Source organism: Gopherus flavomarginatus, chromosome 1, assembly GCF_025201925.1.
Source record: "Gopherus flavomarginatus isolate rGopFla2 chromosome 1, rGopFla2.mat.asm, whole genome shotgun sequence".
Classification (NCBI taxonomy): domain Eukaryota; kingdom Metazoa; phylum Chordata; order Testudines; family Testudinidae; genus Gopherus; species Gopherus flavomarginatus.
Genome location: NC_066617.1, coordinates 255,774,244 through 255,795,571, shown reverse-complemented (window position 1 = coordinate 255,795,571; position 21,328 = coordinate 255,774,244). Strand labels below are relative to the sequence as shown.

The 21,328-nt window shown below is 43.5% G+C and overlaps 2 protein-coding genes across 5 annotated transcripts in view; both read left to right on the top strand.

Annotated features, from left to right (window-relative positions):
* LOC127034210 (uncharacterized) overlaps positions 1 to 21,328 on the top strand; it is a 484,493-nt gene that overhangs the window by 232,931 nt on the left and 230,234 nt on the right. The window lies entirely within an intron of this gene.
* ST6GAL2 (ST6 beta-galactoside alpha-2,6-sialyltransferase 2) overlaps positions 16,207 to 21,328 on the top strand; it is a 287,770-nt gene continuing 282,648 nt past the window's right edge. For all 4 annotated transcript variants that reach the window (XM_050922198.1, XM_050922235.1, XM_050922254.1 and 1 more), the window contains exon 1: positions 16,207 to 16,331. The gene's annotated coding sequence lies outside the window, so the exon portion shown is untranslated. The remainder of the gene's footprint in view (positions 16,332 to 21,328) is intronic.

The window sequence follows — 21,328 nt, the reverse complement described above, 5'->3', positions numbered from 1 at the left end:
CATTGAAGGGTGGCATATGAAGTCTCTTCTGAGAGCCAGTAGCCCACGGGCCAGAGGTGCTGGAACTATGGATGCTGGGGGGTACTGCCACACCCTCTGGCTTGAAGTGTTTTCCATTACATACAGGGTTTACAGTTTTGTTCAATGGCTTTCAGCACCCCCACTATAAAAATTGTTCTAGTACCCCTGCCACTGGCCATCATAATAATTTTGAAATGTATGTGCAGGTGATATGTAAGGAGTTATATATCTGCACTGAAAGTTATGCTCTTTAGTCTTGGAGTTCAGGCAGTGGCATTCCTTGGAAATGTCGCTTTCACACAGGAGGTAACTGACAGCTATGTCCTTGTCTGGCCATTTGTTACTGTATGCTGCATACTGTATGCCTATTTGATACAGAGCCAGGCGTGAATTGAGAGACCATGAAATCTACAAGAGAGGAAATCTACAGGATGAAACAATCAGCAGGGGATGTCCTGTTTTTGAATAAAGACAAAGGATTGTTCTTGTATATCTTGGAGTGGAAATAGATACACTGAATCCTTCACTGTGGAGGCAAACTGACAGCATCTGTGTCTCATGAGAGATAGATCACAGCCTGACTGGCTGTACAGTGCTGCAGGGATTTGGGATGAGCAATATTTTATTAGACATGAGAGCATCTTGTTAATTAAGTCTAGGCTATAGAATGCATGTCATAATTTTATATGTATCCATTTGTTTCCAATACTTCTATTTGCTACTGTTTGGAACCTCTATGCGTTGTTCAATAAACTCATATTTGATTTCACTAGAAACAAATACAAGCACTGTGTGTTAAGTGAAGCAGTGAGCTGAGGTGAAACAGATAAGCTGGGGTTGTCTGTTTCTTTGGAAGCAGTGCGACAGTGAACATGGAGAGGGTCGAGGGGAATGGAAGCTGGACATTCCAGGGACAAGTTTGGAGGGGTTGGGGGTTGCAGTGTGCCTATCACTAACCTGCAGAGTGACAGTGGGGCTTGCAAGATGTAGAGGTGAATGTCACATTCCAGGATGCGATCTAAAGCAGTGAGTAGTTGTGCCATCACCTGCCCTGCAACCCTGGGTGCCTCACAATGATTTGCTGCTGTAGCCCCCAACCTGGGCTGCTCCCAAAAAGCATACAGGTCACGCACTGAGGGTATGTCTACACTAGGAAATTAGGCTGCATTTATAGAAGTCGATCTTTAGAAAGCAATTTTATACAGTTGATCATGTATGTCCCCACTAAGCATAGTAGGTCTGCGGAGTGCGTCCTCAATACCATGGCTAGCATTGGCATATGCATGTCTACAGTCTGTGTCCCTTTTGGCTGCTACCCATATGGGAGATCCCTGTGGATGCCAGCTCTTTTGTTTGTGCCCCCTTTGATAGGCTGTGCACTTCCACCCCAGGAGATGGTGGTAGCTGTTGTGTGTCATCATGGAATGGCAGATGCATATGCACACTGCATCAGCTGGCGCTCACAAACCCCTTTTCCCTTCAGGTGCCCCTGCTCACCCAAAAGCAAAACTTGGTTCTGTCTTTCCTCAATGGGTTGACTGTTTGTGAAAAATGTTCAGGAAAGGGTTTAGTCCTGACACTTAAACCTGGCTCGGTTGCATGCTAGTTTATGGTTTGCATTAGTTTTACTACAGTACTGAAAGTGTTGGAAATCCTAGAGATTTAATCATATTCATGTTATAAACACCATTTTAACAGCACATGGCATTACAAATTCTTCATTGCTGTGTGCTTTTATGTGGAGGGAAGAAGGAAAGAATCAGCTGTAAATTATTTATACATCTATCAAGTTTACCATATTTTCAGTTATGTTGCCGACATTTACTGTTGTTTTCTAAATGTTCTTATTACCTGACCTTTCTATGCTTTTTATTCCTCAGTGGACTCAGCATCTGATAAAAACAACAACAATTCTTTGAATGAATATAAGTATCCATAGTTAAGTGCATAGCAACACAGTAAATTTAAACCCAATCTCTTACAAAAACGCCTTGAGCATGCACAGGCATTGTTAGGGAAATTAATTGAAAACAAAAGGAACAAACTGAATTACCAGTGTTCTTTTTCTATGTTATATTTTGTTCATCTATACAGATCCTCTGCTGGTATAAACTTGATTAGCTCATGCAGTTAGGTTCATTTTCACCAGCTGAGGATGTGGCCCAAATATTCTGACTGATCTTTCTCTATTTACTCTCTGTAGATGTTTGATGGGGTGTTCACTCCACACCTCACCTGAAAGGGTTAATCTGCATCTGCCCATGTTTGCTGCACAGAGGGTCCCTGTGGGGGTGGAGGGGCTGGGTTTTCCTACCCACCACTGAAGAAAGTGGCATAAACTTGAATTAGAGGATCGCCTGGAAAGGCAACCGGACAGTTGATCATTCTAGAGAGCCTTTGATACCCTCTGAACGGGAAACACATATAGTGATCTGACTAGGGCGTCAAACCACACAGAGGGAGCACCAAATCCTGCAGAGGGAGCGTTCTGAGTCCCAGAGAGTGAGAGAAGTCATCGTAATTACAGATGATGGAAGGGGGTGTCAGACCTGGACAGAGCTAATCTTCTGAGCCAGGGCTGGCCTTAGACTAAATGGTGCCTCAGGCGAGGAGCATCTTCAGCAACCCTCACCCTCCGTTTGTTAAACTTTCGAATACCTTATTTTTATTGCATTCGTAGCCCATTTAATAACTTTGATGCATGATTTGCATGCATGATTTATCCCTGTCAGAGAAGACAGTAAATTTGCACTCTAGGATCAGTAAATCTGTATTTATTCGTGCCATATTTAAGCAAATACAAATAATTTGTTTCTTTGAAGCATACAAAAACTTTTTAATTTTAAGAATAACTGAAATATACTAACATTAAGAAACTGAACTGGGCACCAACATTGGATGGACCAGTATTAAATAGTGTTACAGCAGGCGACAGCCTTAGAATGTTACATTTTACTTCAAAATCTATTTTCCCTTTTGTCACTAACAATAAAAACTGCATCCCGAGCCAGGCACCCCAGGCAGTCGCCTGGGTCACCTGCCCCTAAAGCTAGGGTGACCAGACAGCAAGTGTGAAAAATTGGGACGGGGGTGGAGGGTAATAGGAGCCTTTATAAGAAAAAGACCCTAATATCAGAACTGTCCCTATAAAATTGGGACATCTGGTCACCCTACCTAAAGCTGGCTCTGCTCTGAGCAGAGATGGGGATGTGCCCTAGTTGTAAGTGAATCATGTGAGAAGGTGTTTGAAATGTTACTAAATGATAAATAAAATATTACATTTCCTAGGTTGTCCTAGGAGTTAGGAGAAGCTCGAGGTTTTAGAGTTTTATGATGGCTTTAGAACTTTAGTGAAAATGTTTTACATATTAAGTAAAATATCTTCAGATCTTTATTTAATTAGAAAACAATTTTAAAAACTTTAAATAAATAGCTTAGTTTACATTTGGTAGCATAAAAAAATTACAGGGCAGGATTTTCAAAACTTTGAAAGTTAGTGGAATTTGTGTGTGACAGACACACTATTACACACTATTGTAATAATCTTTGTGTAGTATATGCCTTGTGAGGTATCACTGGAAAACTCATAATTAGCTGGTCGATATTGTCCTGATAAAATTTGTGTGGCAACACTGTATGTAAAGTTACAAGATTCCACTGCGTGGTGTTATTAATACATGTTCCAAACCACAGCCCTGCTGCAACAGACCTTGATCTTAGGGTCATATTTTCAAAAGGGCCTCCAGTTGGGGGTTGAGTAGAGTAGATACCCAAAATTAGTTGACAGTGTTGAAAATGTTGGCCTTAACTTCTATGCCTCAGATTTCCTCCCAATTACAAAATGGAGATAATAATACTTAGAATACTTACATCTGATGGAGTTCTCTATACACTGTTTGTTGCATGGAAACCTGCCCTTGTGAATCATACACTACATTTCTTCAGGCTCAGTGCTCAGTCTCATAAGCCAACCAAAGGTTGATGGCTTGAAGGGTCAGCAGATCTGCCCCTAAGATCAGAAGGGAGTAATTCTGCCACACCACACCATGTCAAAGACCCTCAGGGAAAGTTCCCAACTCCTCATAGGCTTCTGTGGCCCCAATCAGGCTGTATGGCCATGGGGAATGCCCCTCACAATGCTAACACAGCATGGCAGGACTCTGAACACATTACCACACTGAAGGGACCTGGTGGGCCACAGCAAGGTGAAGAGAAGAGAATGACTGTCTCAGTAAGATCCACCCCTCATGGAACTTGTCAAGAAGTATCATGGGGAAGAAAAAAAAAAAGCCAAAGCCAGATACTCTCAGATTACTTGTTTCTAAAATTAAAACTGACCAGCTTGAATGGCTGATACTTGACATTTTTTCCTGTTTGAAAATAAACTTTCTATCCCTCCAGCTATTTCTCCATCCTGAGGTACACATGCAGTGCCTCATGGAAGGGAAAGAAAAACAAACAGGAAAAAGAAACTTTCATTGTCTTTAGAAAGAGCACAGGCCAGGGGCTTAGTTCCTTTGGGAATATCTGAACTCACTCTCTTCAGTGGGATAGCATGTGAAAAAATGCAGCTTACTCTAAAATGACTGTGTGTGGTATAAGTGAAGGGGCTGTGGAGAGCTCTCTCATAAATTACTGCAGAACTTTGAAAGAACTAACAAGTCACCTGTGAGCTGTGAATCTAATTTTGCTATGCAAAAATCTCTGAAGGAACAATTAGAGAGGCAGGAAGTGAACTGGAAGAGAAAAGACTCATGTGAGCCAAGGGAAGACTTCAAGAAAAGAACATGCATGACTCTCAAAGAACCGATAGGTGAAGGAGGATGATTATCAGGGGGTAATCTACTCACCACTGGAGCACTTCCTTGTGGCTGCATCTGGGGATTAGCTCTGCCAGTCTGACATCCATTCCTGCAGGTGCTCATTCCATCTCGCTCTTGGGACTCAGCTGCTCCCTCTTCATGGCTTGGCCATCCAACCAGGCCACTGTAGTTTCCCCCTTCTGGGGTGACTTGCATACCAAAGACTCTGTACCAACTGTCCCAGGCAGTATTCCAACTGTCTGTCCTAGAATCATGGAAGATTAGGGTTGGAAGAGACCTCAGGAGCTCAAAGCAGGACCAACCACAACTAAATCATCCCAGCCAGGGCTTTGTCAAGCTGGGCCTTAAAAACCTCTAAGGATGGAGATTCCACCACCTCCCTAAGTAACCCATTCCAGTGCTTCTCCACCCTCCTAGTGAAATAGTTTTTCCTAATATCCAACCTAGACCTCCCCCACTGCAACTTGAGACTATTACTTCTTGTTCTGTCCTCTGCCACCACTGAGAACAGCCTAGCTCCATCCTCTTTGCAACCCCTTTTCAGATAGGGGAAGGCTGCTATCAGATCCCCCCTCACTCTTCTCTTCTGCAGACTAAACAAGCCCAGTTCCTTCAGTTTCTCCTTATAAGTCATGTGCTCCAGCCCCCTGATGATTTTCATTGCCCTCTGTTGGACTCTCTCCAATTTGTCCACATCCTTTCTGTAGTGGGGGGCCCAAAACTGTACGCAGTACTCCAGATGTGGCCTCATCAATGTCAAATAGAGGTGAATAATCACTTCCCTCGATCTGCTGGCAATGCTCCTAGTAATACAGCCCAATATGCTGTTAGCCTTTTAGGCGACAAGGGCACACTGCTGATTCATAACCAGTTTCTCATCCACTGTAATCCCTAGGTCTTTGTCTGCAGAACTGCCACTTAGCCAGTCAGTCCCCAGCCTGTAGCAGTGCATGGGATTCTTCCATCCTAAGTGCAACGCTTGTCCTTGTGGAACCTCATCAGATTTCTTTTTGCCCAATCCTCCAATTTGTCTAGGCCACTCTGGACTCTATCCCTACCCTCCAGCATATCTACCTGTCCCCCCAGCTCAGTGTTATCTGCGAACTTGCTGAGGGTGCAATCCATCACATCATCCAGATCATTAATGAAGATGTTGAACAAAACAGGACAGACTCCTGGGGCACTCCACTTGATATTGGCTTCCAACTAGACATTGAGCCATTGATCACTACCTGTTGAGCCCGATGATCTAGCCAATTTTCTATCCACCTTATAGTCCATTCACTCAATCCATACTTTTTTAACTTGCTGGTAAGAATACTATGGGAGACCATATCAAAAGCTTTGCTAAAGTCAAGATATATCATATCGACTGCTTTCCCCATATCCACAGAGCCAGTTGTCTCATCATAGAAGGCAGTCAGGTTAGTCAGGTATGACTTGCCCTTGGTGAATCCATGTTGACTGATCCTGATCATCTTCCTCTCTTCCAAGTGCCTCAAAATGGATTCCTTGATGACCTGCTCCATGATTTTTCCAGTGACAGAGGTGAGACTGACCGGTCTGTAGTTCTCTGGATTCTCTTTCTTCCTTTTTTTAATGGTGGGCATTATATTTGCCTTTTTCCAATCGTCTGAGACTTCCCCACCAATTGCCACAAGTTTTCAAAGATAATGGCTAATGACTCTGCAGTCACACCAGCCAACTCCCTCAGCACCCTCAGATGCATGTATTTCAATACTGTCCATACAACAACATGACAACCACCAACGGCGCCATCAATCTCTCCTTGCAGTCAAACCCCTCTCCCATGCCCATCCTCTCCCAGAGAAACAGTCAACAAATGCCCCATTCTGATACAATAATTAGTCACTTCACTGAAAAAGAAAATCAAATCTGGAATCCACTTGCCACCGTCTTTGCCCAAATGCTGGTTGGATACGACGGATCAATCATGTTTCCTTCAGGTGGTGCAATGATAAGCTCTCAATGGTATACTCCATAAGAACCACCTAACTCTCACACCCAGTGCCAGCCCTTCCGTCCCCAAAACTGGGCAACATCTTTTTAAACTCTCCCCTGCCAAACACACACACACACAAAATACTGACCCTCAATGCTGCCATTTCCCTAGTGGCTGTTAGGGGAACCTAGGCCTGCCTCATCTTTGGGTTCCATGTCAGGGACCCTACAACCAGCAGCTAAGGTCTGCACTGTTCAATGCTCTTCTGTTCTTTTCTGTGTTGTATGTATCAGGCTCCTTTTCCACCCTTCTCCAGGCATACCCCTTCCCCGTAGCTCGAAGCTTTCTCATCTTCCTAGCCTTAGAGAGTATGATTGCAGACCTCCTCTTGGCAGCCTCCTTCCGCCTTCAGCTAGCTGGCTTTTTACAAGCCCTGCTTGTTCCTGTCCAGGTGAACTTCATCCGTTAATCAGGCCTCGTTGCTCCCTGGCTTCTCCTCCATGTGCAGCCTAGGCAGGTTAATTGACCCACTTAGCACCTTAACCCCTTCAGGGGCTGGTGTGGGATGAACACTCCATCACAAGGATGGCACACTGTTTCTGAGATTGGTCTAGAGAAAGGTCATTAGAGACTTTGGTGAGAATAGTTTCAGTGAATTGCAAAAGGTGGAAGCCAGATCGGAGAGGGGCTATGATGGAATTTGAGGAGAAGAACTCCAGACACTGAGTGTAAACCGTGTGTTCAATGAACTTGGAGATAAAAGTGAGAAGGGAGGTGGGGCGGAAGTTGGAGAGACAAGTGTGGTGTAGGCTGGAGGTTTTTTTAAGATGGGAGAGACTAACACATGCTTGTATTGTGAGGGGAAAGAGCTGGAGGAGAGTGAGAGACAAAGGAGAAGAGTAAGAGAAGGTCTTTCTCTTGCCTCATCATGCATGGACTTTGCAGTTGTTTATAAATACATGATTTTGTTGCTGTTGTTGGACAAGGCTATGTAAACATGGAAGGGAAGGCTGAAGGAATGAGTTTTACAGTTTGTTCTGAATGTGTTTAAGTTCATGGTCATTCTGGTTTCTTCCAGACATGAGCTGCATACTTGTGTGCCCCTTGCCTAGAAGGCTTGCATGGGCCTCAGACAAAGCAGTGTAGCACAGTGCAATGCAGATGTCAGCATTCACTGGTGCTTTACCCTTTAGGGAGTGTTTCACTTAAAACATCTGTCTATATAAAGTTTAACAAACAGTGAACAATGTGCTAGCCCGCCAGGAAATTGGACACCTATGGAACAGACAAGTCACAGTAGATCCAAGGGGCTGTTATTTCAGACTATTCGAAAATATTTTTTCCATCATTATTTTCATGGACTAGGTCTTGGTTATTATTTGTGGCAGAGAGGGGAAGTAACAAACAAGATTTCACCATTTTTCTTTCTTGTAAAATTTCATGGAGTATCCCCAAGTTCTTATAATGTATGGAAGGGTCTAACAACAGGGGCATGGAGATCAGGGTCATACTACATCTGACCCTCTCTTGGCTCTAAATCTGACCCTTTGTGAACAGTTGGACAAGAAAATTGGTTAGACTGTTGCACAAACCTGGAAGCAAGCTCCATAGGCCCTCCAAGTGTTATAGCCATGTGAGGATCTAACACTCAGTGGGTTCAGGTAGGAAGGAGACCCATATGCTCAAATCACAAAATGAACTAGAATCTTTACTCCCAGCCTGGAAGAGGTGAAGTTAGACATGAGTTAGAGCAGGGCTTAAATTCAGCCAGAGCTATACAGAACAGAGCTCCAGTAAATTTTTTCAAACCCATGGGAGCTCTGGTGTGCCCAACTGGGCTGAAGCCCAGAGCTCTGAGCTCCAGGAAATACTCTGTGAGAATTTAAGACCTGGGTCAGAGGGAATACAGGGTAGTTCATTTAAAGGGATTACACTGAACAATAGGTAACACTGTTAGGGTACAACATGAGTTAGAATCTGAAACACTCTCCCACGTCAGGCTGGTTTTCTGAGTAGGTGCCTACTGTTAAGGGCTTTCCCTTCACCCTCCCCTGGTTCTTGTCATGCGGACAGAAAGCAGAAGACCAGAAGTCCAAAGTGCAGGCAACGTAATGCTTATTGGGGTTAATCATATGTAAGCAGGGGAATGGTCCCGCTATTGTGGGGAACTTTCCTGGCTTCTGCACTACCCCGGTGAAGCGGGCTAACGAAAGGATCTGAGTCCTCGCTCCCACTCCCTTTACCAAGAGGCCTCCCTGCCCTTGAGGACTCCCCTTCCACTCTCCTGTCTGGTAGAGTCCTTGTAACCTCCACAAGGCTGGACCCAGGATTCCTGGGGGGCTCAACTCCCAACCCTGCTGTGGTCACCCAGGACAGTGGCTAGTGTGTCCCCAGTCCGGGATACTCTCTTTGCACTGAGCACCTCCCTGACCCACTGATCACATCATACAATTTAAAGCAAATACAAGTTATTTAATTAAAAATTAATTTTAAAAAAAGAATAAGGAAAATTGGGAAAGGTTAAAGGAAAACACATCACCCCGCTCTGTGGCAGGGACCATTACAAACAGTGTCTCTGGACATCAGGGCACTTCACAGTCTGTTCCTTGTAGGTCCCAGGCCTCCTTCTCAGGCTCTGGCTGTGCTGCAGGGACGCTGCGGGTTGGACACTTGCTCTGGCAGTGGCCACATACTCTCAGGCTCTGGGTGGCAGGACCCTTCTCCCCAATGTCACCCCTGCTCTGTCAGGGTTATGATCCCCCTCCAAGTCTGGCCTGCAGAGCCTCTTCGCTGAGTCATCTCCCTGTGCTGGGCCCACTGCCCAGGGTCCCCCTCGCTCTCCCCAGCTGCTCACCGCACCCTGCTCCGGACTGCTCCAGCCCCAGCTCCACACTGCCTCAGCACGGCTGCTGCTGCTGCTCTGCCTTCAGCTCCCTGGGCTGCTTCTCTGGCCTCTCTGGCTCCAGTTGTTACAGCTCTGCTCCCAGAGCAGGTCTGCTCTGCAGGCTGCTTCTGTGACTCTGCTTTGAGCTCTCACCTGCTTCCTGGGCTGCTTGTCTGGCCCCTCTGGCTCTGGTTGCTGCAGCTCCCCTCCCAGGGCAGGTCTGCTCTCTCTGGGCTGTGCTCTGGCTTTTTGGGCTGCAGCTCTGCTCCCAGCAGCTTAGCTTGGGCCCCTGCTCTCTCCTTAGCTCGGCCCCACTCCGTCTGACCCAGGTAATTTCAGCTCATACAGAGGACGGGACCCACCCTGGCCTTCTGTCTCTTTGATTAGCCTGCCTGCCCTGTCAATCAGGCTGATCTGGAGCATTGGCCTCTCGCCATTGTTCCTGGGGACTGTCAGTCTCAGGGTCCTGATTTGCCATCGATCCCTCCCCTTTTAGTGCTGGGAGCTAGCAACCAAAACACCCCCACTGAATGTTAGTAAGGGGATAACAGTCCCCTTACACATACAAGCATATCCATAGCTCTGCATGCTGGTAGAGCTTTCTTCCCAGAGTCCCCCCTTCCCTTTCTTAGCAGGGATAATTATATCTGTAGTGCACACCCTTGGTCACACCCCTTACAATTATGGTCATGTTCTGTTTTGGAGGGTCTTGGGTCTAGGGGCTTTGGTACCACCTCTTTTGTATTCCATGGGAGGGGTAAGGAATGAAGTTGTTCTTCGGTCAGGGAAAGGCATTTCTTTGGCTTTTAGTGTTTCTTATACCTTCCCCCCACCCCCATCCTCCTCGCTAGACCTAGTCTTGAGAGAGGAGATCAGGCAGGACTGTCCTTCAAGTGTGTGCTTGTATGTTACACTCCCTTCCTTCTACACGTGCAGTACGGAGTAGAGCTGAAAAGTCCATATCTTGCAGAAGAGGGAGTGGCAAAACAGCTATATTGACCTTAATAACTACCTTTCTTCTCTCTTCAGCATCTATGGTGAATCTATAAGTGAGAGATGAGGTCAAAGAAAAGGGGAAGAAGTTAGAGGCTGTATGATGCATGTTCCTCTTCCTGTCCATCAGAAACTACACTTTCAAGTTTCATGACACTGAAAAGTGACTCTGTAAAAGCAGTTTCATGAGATTCCATGTTTATCTCCTGTTGATATTTTCCTGTTACTTCCACTTCCAACTCTTTCCTATCCCACTCTATCTTCTACTGAACAGCACAGCATCTGCCTCATCTCTCTTTTACCTCTCCCTGGTGCTCTCTTCTACCATCCACCTAATCCCTCCCTAACAGCCTTCCTCTCCTGAGTGTTGACCCTGATGCACAGTCTCTCTCTCTCTGTCTCCCTTTTCTTGCAGTCTCCCACACATATCTTCAGTGACTTCAACTTTGAAAGCTTATCCAACCTCTCAGCTACACATTTCTTGCCTTCCTTTCTCTTCAGTTGACCCGCAGGTTGGGTACAACTCTCCCATTCAAGAAAAGGGCCATTCACTTGACTTGGTCTTTACCAAGCACTGCTCTCTCTCACTGAATTCACCCTCTAACCATCACCTGGTCTGTTTTGACATTGGCCATTGCACACTGATGACTTCTTATCTGCTCTCAGCTCTCTCCTCCTTGACCTCTTGCCTTTCTTCCATCAATATGGTTGTTTATTCTTTCTATTCCTTACTCCTCCACCTGTGACTCTTTTCTCTCTCTCTCCTGCCAGTCCCCAGCTGTGGCTCATCCCCAACACCTGCTTCCTCCATTCCTGCTCTTGTGCTGTGGACTGTCTCTGGTGAAACTCCCATGAACAGGCTGACTTCCTTCACTACAAATTTGTTCTCTCCTCCTTCAATTCTGCCATCATCCTAGCTAAGCAGAATTACTTCTCAAATTAATGGAATCCCATGTCCCATTCCCTTCCCCACCTTTGTCTCACTCTTCAAACCCTTCCATTCTCATACTTCCATTTCTCTCTCTGAACACGATCTTGCCAATTTCTTCCAAGAAAAAAAAAAGATAAAATGACATGACTTTCCCCTCCCTTCAGCTCAGCTTCCCTTCCCCTACCACAACAGTCTCCTCCTTCTCCCCTGCCTCAGATGCACTAGTGTTTTGTCTTCTCTCCTCCTCTGATCCCACCATTTGCCCCAGTGACCCCATTCCATTCCATCCCCTGAACTCTCCTGTGCCCAACCTCTTACTTTCCTGTGGCTCTTTCCCCTCACAATACAAGCATGCTTTAGTCTCTTCCATCTTAAAAAAACACAACCCTTAAGTCCACTTGCTTCTCCAACAGCCACCCCAACTCCCTTTCATCTCTAAACTCACTGAACACATTGTTAAGAATCACTGTCTGGAGTTCCTGTCCTCTAATTCCATCCAAGACCCTCTCCAATCCGGCTTCCACCCATTGCACTCAATTGAAACCATTCTCACCAAAGTCTTTCCCTAGCTAAACCTCCAAACCATCCTCATCCTCCTTGACCAGGCAGACATCTTTGACACAGTAGGTCAAGCTCTTTTCCTCCATTGGCTTCCACGATTTTGTCCTCTCTTGGTTCTCCTCTGACCTCGCTAATTGCCCCCTCAAAGTATCCTTCTGAGGATCCTCTTCATCGCTCTACCAACTGTCTGTGATGGTTCCACAGGGCTTTATCCTAGATACCCTTCTCTACATTTTATTTCTGGGTAACCTCATTCATAAACAAAACTCCAGCTACCTTCTCTATGCTGATGACTCAGAGATCTACCTTTCTACAACAGACCTGTCTGCTTCTGTTCAAACTAAAACCTCAGCCTGTCTCTCTGACATCTCATGGATGTCTAGCTGTCAGCTGAAGCTTAGTATAGCTAAACCAGAGCTCTATCTTCCACCCACCTGTCTACCTATCATCTTTACTTCCTTTCTCGGTCGCTATGGAAGCCACCACAATCTTGCCTGCCACTCAGGACCATAAGCTAAGCATCCTCACATACAGTCTCTGTCTAGATTTTGCAGATTCTTTCTGCATAATCTCTAAAATACAACTTTTCTTATCCATCCACACAGCTAAAACTTTTGTCCATGTTCTCATCTCAGTCCTTCCCTCTGGCCTTGACAAATGCGATCCTGTCCTCAGTTGTATCCATTCAGAATGCTGCTGCAAAGATCATTTTTCTTAGCCCATTCTTTTGACCATATCAACCCTCTCTTTGTACCCCTTCACTTGCTACCTATCTCTATCACAACAAACATAAGCCACTTAGCTTCACTTTCAAGGCCCTTCACTGTCTATCCTCAGCCCTGCTATTATCTCTCACTCTCAAGATGTCAGCTCTTCCCTCCTATTGGCCCATGATGTCATCTTTCATTACCCACTTGTTGAATATTCAAATAAGCACCTTCATGCTTCCCCTGCACCCATGCTGCCCCTCATGCTTGGGAGGAGCTCCCTGTAAATATATGCAAAGCTACCTCATTAGCCTGCTTCAAATCCCTCCTTAAAATTCTCCTCAGCCAGGAAAGTTACAAAACATCTTGATAACGGTTAGGCCCCTAGTGTGCTGAGACCACTGCCTATTAAGCTGACAAAAAAATTTCTCATTGTTTACTTGTAATCCCTCTTGTTATTACGTGGATAAAGACAGGCCAAGACAAAGATGCAGAGGGGATACGATTGCTGTCTAGGATTACATCAGGGAGGGAGAAGAGCTATTTAAGCTAAAGTACAATGTTTGCTCGAGAACAAGTGGGTATAAACTGGCCATGAATAAACTTATTCCGGAGATTAGAAGGAGGTTGTTGGAACAGCCTCCCATTAGGAGGAGTGGGGCCAAACACCTAACTAGTTTTAAGCTGTAGCTTGACAAATTTATGGGATTATATGATAGGGTTGTCTGCGGTAGCAGGAGATTGGACCCAATGTCTCAGGAGGGCCCTTCCAGTCCTATGTCCCTATGTTTCTCTGTTGTCTCTTGTTCTTACAGGCATCTGTGTTAAGTGCTGTACAAACAACAGGGTCATGGTCCATGACTGGAGCTCCTAGGTGCTAATACAATTCATTTTAGGACATGAAAGCCAAGCACTGTGCTCTCTGAGTCACATATCCCCACCTTGGGGTACACATTCTGCAAAAGAAACAATTCTGTTGATGCACAGTAAGAAATAGCACCCCATTCCTTCTCCTGTAGCTGCATGCGCTCAGCGGTGCTATCTTGAGTAGAAATATTAGAAATCTTACATTATTGCTAAAATCACCAGATGTGACCCCCAAATAGACACAGGGAGACCATCTCTTCAGTAATAGAATCCTATTTATATATAGCCACTTTTCTGACAATAAAGCAGTCTAAATTACTGCTCTCACAAGTAGCAGTAACTCCCTTCTGTAGGCTGTCACCACTGCAGAGTGGACCTGTATATATGTGGCTGGTGTGACTGAGACACACAGAAATTCAATATAGCTAGAATCAGAGCCACAAGAAGCATGCTACGTGAAAGGTTTGGCCTTCATAGACAGCTGTCTTACAAACATCTACCTCAGCAGTCAGCACCACCTTTTTGGCTATTCCGCCTCCTGGACCTTTCCAGGTGTGGAGGGCATGGCTGTGAAGAAAAAGAGAAAAGATAATTCCTTGGAAACAGAAAGAGAGGAAGTCCTGGTGGGCAGAAAAAGAGTACCACCTAGAAAGCAGATGAAGCCTTGAAGAAACAAACTAAGGATAAGAAAGAGAGCTAAGGGACCAACTCTCAGAAATCCATTTATTACTAATTATTATTATTTATTAAATAGCATCCAAAGGCCCCAATCGGGACTGAGGTCCCATTGTGCTAGGTACTGTGCAAATGTGCAGTAAGATATGATCTTTGTTTGAAGAGCTTAGAGTTCAGGGCTCCAACTCATGCTTAAAGTTTAGCAGATATGTAAATATTTGCAGGCTCGGGGTCTACAGCCTCAAAACTGCAACTGATTCTTCCAGGACACAAGGGTCCACATGGGTCAAAACACTGATATAGCCTCTTGCTGCCCGGTTTACCTTTAATGACCTCCCAATAAAGCCAGTGAAGCTGCTGAAGTATTTGTCTTTTGTAAAAAGTAATTAAATACCAAATTAATGCTTTAGAGATTAACATGAGCTGTACAGCTGTGTGGGGGAAAAATTCCACTCTCAAACGATTAGCTAGCTGAATAAAAGTGTAAGGGAGATTCTCAGAAATAGGGCTTTAAACTGTTTTAGATAGAACTATCAATATAGGAGTCTCTCTGTAGTGACTTATTTCAATAGGCTTTTGTTAATTATTTTCTCCCTCCTTTTCTTCCCATTTCCATCTTTATTACAAAGTTACTTCTAACAATAGCATCATCCTCTTTTCCAAGCAGCAGTCCTTGAAAGTATCCTCATACGAGGGTCCTGCAATGTAATGCTGGCTGTTCTGAGAGCTCGATGGGGGAAAGTTGCATTAATATGTCCCACTTGATTTTTTTTCATCCCCAGGTGGCATCTGTCCCAACACTGACCCTATATTATAGTGTGCCAAGGTCCCCAAAGCTATTTTTCACTAAAGAACAGATATTACTAAATTAAAGGAAATTAATGCCTTTTTGTGTGTGCTTGTGTGTGTGTATGTGTGTTCTTATTTTACTTACAGTCAGGACACTTTTATCTGCTTTCTGTCTAAAGTGACACCACAAATAACAAAGACTATTTTTTAAAGCTACAGAGAAAGTGAATTTTTTAATAAAGAAAGGATCTGTGTAGGAGATTTAACTTTCTTTAATTCCTCAAATCTCCTTGCCAAATATGACAACATTCTGAAATTTCTTGACACTTTTTACTCAACATGTATTAGGGACAAGTAACCAACACCTATATCAGACACATTAGGCATGTATTATATAGCTAACCTACCTATCTGGGCATTATTTATTTTCCTTCTTCAAAATTCTTTCAAGTACAGCAGGTCTATTACAAATCTTTATGTTAATTTACGCTTTGTATTGGTTTTTTCCCCATGGTGCATATGTTGAAAAAGACATTGATATATATTTACTAAACCATTACCTCCCTAATTGGTGAATTTATTAGAGCAGATGTGTTCTTTCATAAATAATGTCATTAAATGCATGAGACTGTTGATCTAAGCTCCTTTGCTAAGAGGCTACAGAGATGGCTCTCACTCGCCTGCAAACTAGACTGAATTTCACAATGAAACTTTCATCATAAAAAAAGAAAAATAACCTCACTGTAACACATCAATGACTTTGTTTCTAAGAAAGATTTCTTTTTCCAATTAAAAAAAAGTAAAATAACGTGCAGGGTTTCTGGGGAGAGACTGCTTTTTAAAGAACCCACTCTGCTACAGGGAACACTTGCTTCTGTAATTTGTAGAAAGGAGCTCTCTTAATTATGCTCAGTTTATTGCCTCTCTCTCTCTCTTTTTTTCTCTCTCGCTATCTGCGCCTGTCTGTGTATATGCAGAGGGCTAGAGAAAGCTCGCTGCACTACCTGAATAGCTACTGAAAGAGTGAGACTTCTCAGCTCCTGCTTCATTACTGGGTAGCAGCTATTCCAGTGTGTGTAAGAGAGCCTAACTGCATTCTCCCCTTGAAAACCCTTTGGTAAGTCTCTTATGCTGACAGAGCCACAGATTAACTCAACAGAGGAAGAGGGTGCGGGGAGAGATTGTATGCTGCATGAGATCAATTAGAGTTGAAAGATTTTTTTTTAATGTGTTCAATCTTTTCTGTATCATTACAATGCAAAAAATTGCACGGAGTGGTCTATGTGCTCAAAAGCAATGTTAAGTAAATTAAGGAGACCGTAAATCAGTTGAAAAAACTACTAGAGATGAGATTGGTAATGCTGTGTAGAACTGCAAGATGATTCTTTTATCCTTCACTTTTTCTCTGTTTATTGTACTGGATGTGTTAAAAGGCTCAGAATAACACAACTTGTTTTCTTGCTGGTGGATGGCTTTGGAAATGTAAAACTTTTAACAGAACAGGGATGACAGCTAATGATATAGAGGAGAAATGTGTGGGTTTTTTTAATATGCATGCACATCATTTTACCTGCTTCTGTTGCTTACCATTCAGATTTACTATGCTCAAGAAAAGTCTAAAGAACTAAGGAATGCACATCTACTGCTCCAGTTGCTGATGTCTATGCTTGTTAAGTATGCTTGTCACATGTTTTATTAGTCATCTAGCTGATAAGTGGTGCTGTCCAAGCCGTTCATTTCAAGATATATATACACACACACACACACTCACAGATATGCATTTTTATTTACCTAGATACCATGGATCAAGTGTATTAGACTCAAGAGGAAATGATAGCTCCCCTCAGAGAGGTCAGGTCATGGCTCTCCTGCCCTAGCAGGACAAGGATAATGTGAATGATAGATTTGAATTGTGCAATTATTACAGCTTTCCAGTAAGCTCAAAGCTTGAACATTTTGATTGAAAAGGTGTTAACAAGCTGCACTGGTGATGGATTAGAGGCTGTTGCTTAAATACAGGAAATAACAGACCGATTGGCTCCTAACTGAATCCAAGTCTATTTCTCTTACAAGTAAATCCAATCTAGCTGCATCAGTATCAGGACATGATACTGTGGACTCATCAGTTATTGTCAGTCCAGTCCAGATCTCTGTTGGATACAGCTGTGCATTGGATCATATAGATGACACAGCTGTATTTATAACTGTCAGGAGGGCTGTTCCTTATAGCTAGAAAATACACAGTGATAATTTTAGACTCCTGCTTCATGTCCTACTCATCACTTTCTCTGTCCCTGAATAAACACGATAGATCTAAGGATTAGGTTTTAGGTCTGCAATAGTTACTTTCAAGTCACAGTGGGTATATTTACTTGCCCTATCCAGGGCAAAAGGGACCATATTGATTTTTTTTCCAGTTGACTTTATCTGTAGTGTTTAAGGAGCAACTTTTATAAGCTAGTATAAGAACACAGCTCAGCTCACTGGCAAAGTACAAAATAAATGCTGCTTCCTCGAGCTCAGTAATTTCACATTAGATTGATAGAGAAATCATTCTGAAGGGTACAAGCTGACAAACTGAGCTAGGGAATTGATAAGTGAGCTTGTATAACTAGTCGCTATAGAATTTATAAATAGGACTACTTATGTGCCATGTGTTCCAGGTTTTGAGATCCAGCATTACTTTGTCAATAGCAAACTAAATTGTTGCTAAAATTGCATCATTGCCTAGGACATTTAGTGCATTAAATGCATTACAGGGGAGCAATAGATAGGGTAAAAAAATTGGAAGCAGAGTATTTTTTTTCTTGCATTTATGTATAACTTCCATCATTGCTGAATACAATTATGCAGTGTGTTTTCTACTTTTTTTTTTTTTTTTGCTTTTGTGGGCCAGCTTCATCTACATGTATGAGAGTAAAATTACAATAATGACAAAGAATTTCAGCACAAAGGGAATTAGGGAAAGTAGCTATTGGTACATCTGGTCCTGAGTATTGAATTCATACTTGAGCTTGTTCCTGTTAACTAGGTGCTTTTGCTGTTGTCCCTTTTGCCGTGTAACAATGACCACAATTCTCAAACCAACCTAACAGAAACCAGGCTTGTGGAAAAAACTCCTGTTTGCTGGGGCCAGATTTGAATACCTTTATGCCTGTTGAGCAGCCTCAGATTCTGTGAGCAGTTCCCAGTGATTTCAGTGTTATTCTTTGTAGAGTAAGGTGCTGCTCAGCACTGGTAAGGGTAGAAGAATTGGGCCTTGAGTGATACAGAAGTTCTGTATTAACCATGGGATATGTCTTTACAAGCCAGAGCGTGGCTCGTCCTTGCATGAGTGCTAGGGCAAAATTCTCAAGGAGTCTTACCCCACCTCCATCCCTGCCCAAGTGACGCTCCTTCCATCTGACTTGGAATTTCACATTGCCCCAAAGTGAGTGGGAAGAGGCAGGCAAAAAATGGTGTTATGGTGTCATGCCTTTTCACACAGTGGGCTAGGTATGCCTGAGAAACCAGTGTAGCCATCCTAAAGGCTGGTACATTCTCTGCACCCACACATCTGTGTATTAGGTAGCCTAGGGAAGGGATGGACAGTGCACACTGCCTCCAATGCAGAGCTAAGCCTAATTCTCACATTTTGCCCCCATGTTATAAGAGATGGTCAAAAAACCTGTAAAGCATATGTGGGTTCAGTCAAAAATCACATTTTTGGCAGGGTGGGGGGGGCAATTATGGATAAATGTAAACTTGAAAAATTTTGACCTGCTCTCAATGTAACACAGAGTAAACATGAATTCCATCCTCAGTAAAGATTTAACCCATCCACCAACCGTAGAACAGGGATACTCCCTAGCAATGTTCAAGATTGGACATTTTTTTAAAAGATACGCTCTAGGAATTATTTTGGGGAAGTTCTATGGCCTCTGCTATACAGGAGGTCAGAGTAGACAATCACAGTGGTCCCTTCTGGTCTTGGGAATCTCTGAATGCCATGCACCTCCCAAGTTACTAATATGAATCTTTGTCCTATAAAGTTTAATGCTATACAAAATCTTCAGACACAGTCAGCATCAGCCACAGCCACAGAGATCTCAACACACCTTCAAGCAAACCCGGGTTTTCATCAAAAATTTCCTCTGTTGCTCCTTCAGCTTTAAATGCCCCTCCTCCCTCTCATCCTCATCAAAGATTACAATTCATGAAGCAGAGAATGCCAGATGTTCAAGCACTGGCAAAGAGCTCTTCTAAATTGTTTCTAGTTTTTCACACATCTATATGACAGATTTTCATTACTCCCCTCTGTTTTTATATATTGAATCTATCAAAGCATTTCGGTACCCATCATTTAGCTATCATAAGGGTGCTCATCACAACTCCTAGTGGACAACTTAATTAGTTTTAAGATGGGACTTGACAAATTTATGAGTGAGATTATATGATGGGGTTGCTTATGGGGAGGGGGCATCACTCAGCAGTCCTGGATAGTCCCTTCCAGTTCCTGGCTAAAATCTCATGCTGCAGGGCTTCAGCCAGTCATCTGCAAGGATCAGGAAGCGAATGTTTTCCCCATTGTCTTCTGGGTTTGTGGGGGCTGTTTGGTTGTTGGTTTTCTTTTTTCTTCTTCCTTTTTCTGAAGAGTCAGAGAGAGCCATAGTTGAAGATGGGCAACTGGATGGGGTGGGCCAATGCTTTGAGGTGGCACTGAGCATTCTCTCATAGACTTCAAAGTCAAAAGGACCATCACGATCATCTAGTCTGACCTCCTGCACATCACAGGCCACAGAATCTCACCTACTCATTCCTGTAATAGGCCCATAACCTCTGGTTGAGTTACTGAAGTCTTCTAATCTTGATTTAAAGACTTCAGGTTAGAGACTGAACCCTTTACTCTAGTTCACACCAAAAAGTGACCCATGCCTATAGCACTCTGTACCTAAAAGCAGCACCTTGAAAAAGAATATTCATCCTGTCATATAATTATGATATATTTCATACATAGCATGCCATGTAAGATATCATATGAAAGGTCATGATCTGCTGAAACCCATTGTTTTGTCCAAATATGTATATCACTACTGTGTATGAAGTTATAAGATTTTGCTCTATGGTTGTTACTGAAATATGTTGTAAATTAGAGAGTCTCTACTGTTAGGTGGTGATCTACTCCCAGGAGGTGTTAAGTGACCATTAATCAACAGAGGAATTATAAGCAACGGATTTACAATGCTGTAAGAGGGCTGCACAAGCATCATACAATGGGGGATTGCTCAACTCTGTGATTTAGCAAAGCCCACCAGGATATGTCTAGGTTAGTGTTTTGCAGGCACATGGACTGAGGATATAAAATAGGGGACAGTGGCATCATTCTTTTACCTTTCTCCTCCCCCACCTATGCTGGAAGCAACAAGAATGCTGGGAAGACAAAGACTTGAACTCAGGAGTCTGGTCCCAGGCTTAAAGAGAAAGCCTATGTATTAAGAAGTATAAACTACCTGTGGTGAAAAATTGCTTGATCCACATACTGCCTACTCTAATATAGTTTAAGATTTAGACTTACCTTTTATATTCTTTGGTAACTATCTCTGACCTTTTGTACCTACCACTTATAATCACTTAAAATCTATCTTTCTATAGCTAATACATCTGTTTTATGTTTTACCTAAAACAGTGTGTTTTGCTTGAAGTGCTTGGGAAATCTCAGCTCAGTTTACAAAGGCTTGTGTGTGCTCTCTACATCGAGGGAGGGGCAGACTGGGTAATGACTGGTAATGGCAGACTGGGTCAGCAGGCTGCTGACCAATGCAAGACATTATATTCTGGGGGTACAAGGCTGAAGGCTGGGGAGATTTGCTGATGCCTTTCTCTGTATGATTCATACGTAATTTATCTGGGTGTGGGGCTCCATATGCTGTTGTACTAAGTGAGCTTGGAGAGGTTTGATGCTTGTCACTAGCAAACCATTGTGAGAGATGACCCAGGCTGGAGAGTTAAAGGAGCACAGCAGTACCCCAGTACCAGGCTGTACCCCAGAGATCCTGTCACAATGCCCCATGCTGCAGAGGAAGGTGGGAGTCTCTGCCAATCTGACTTGAGGGAAAATTCCTTTCCAACCCCAAA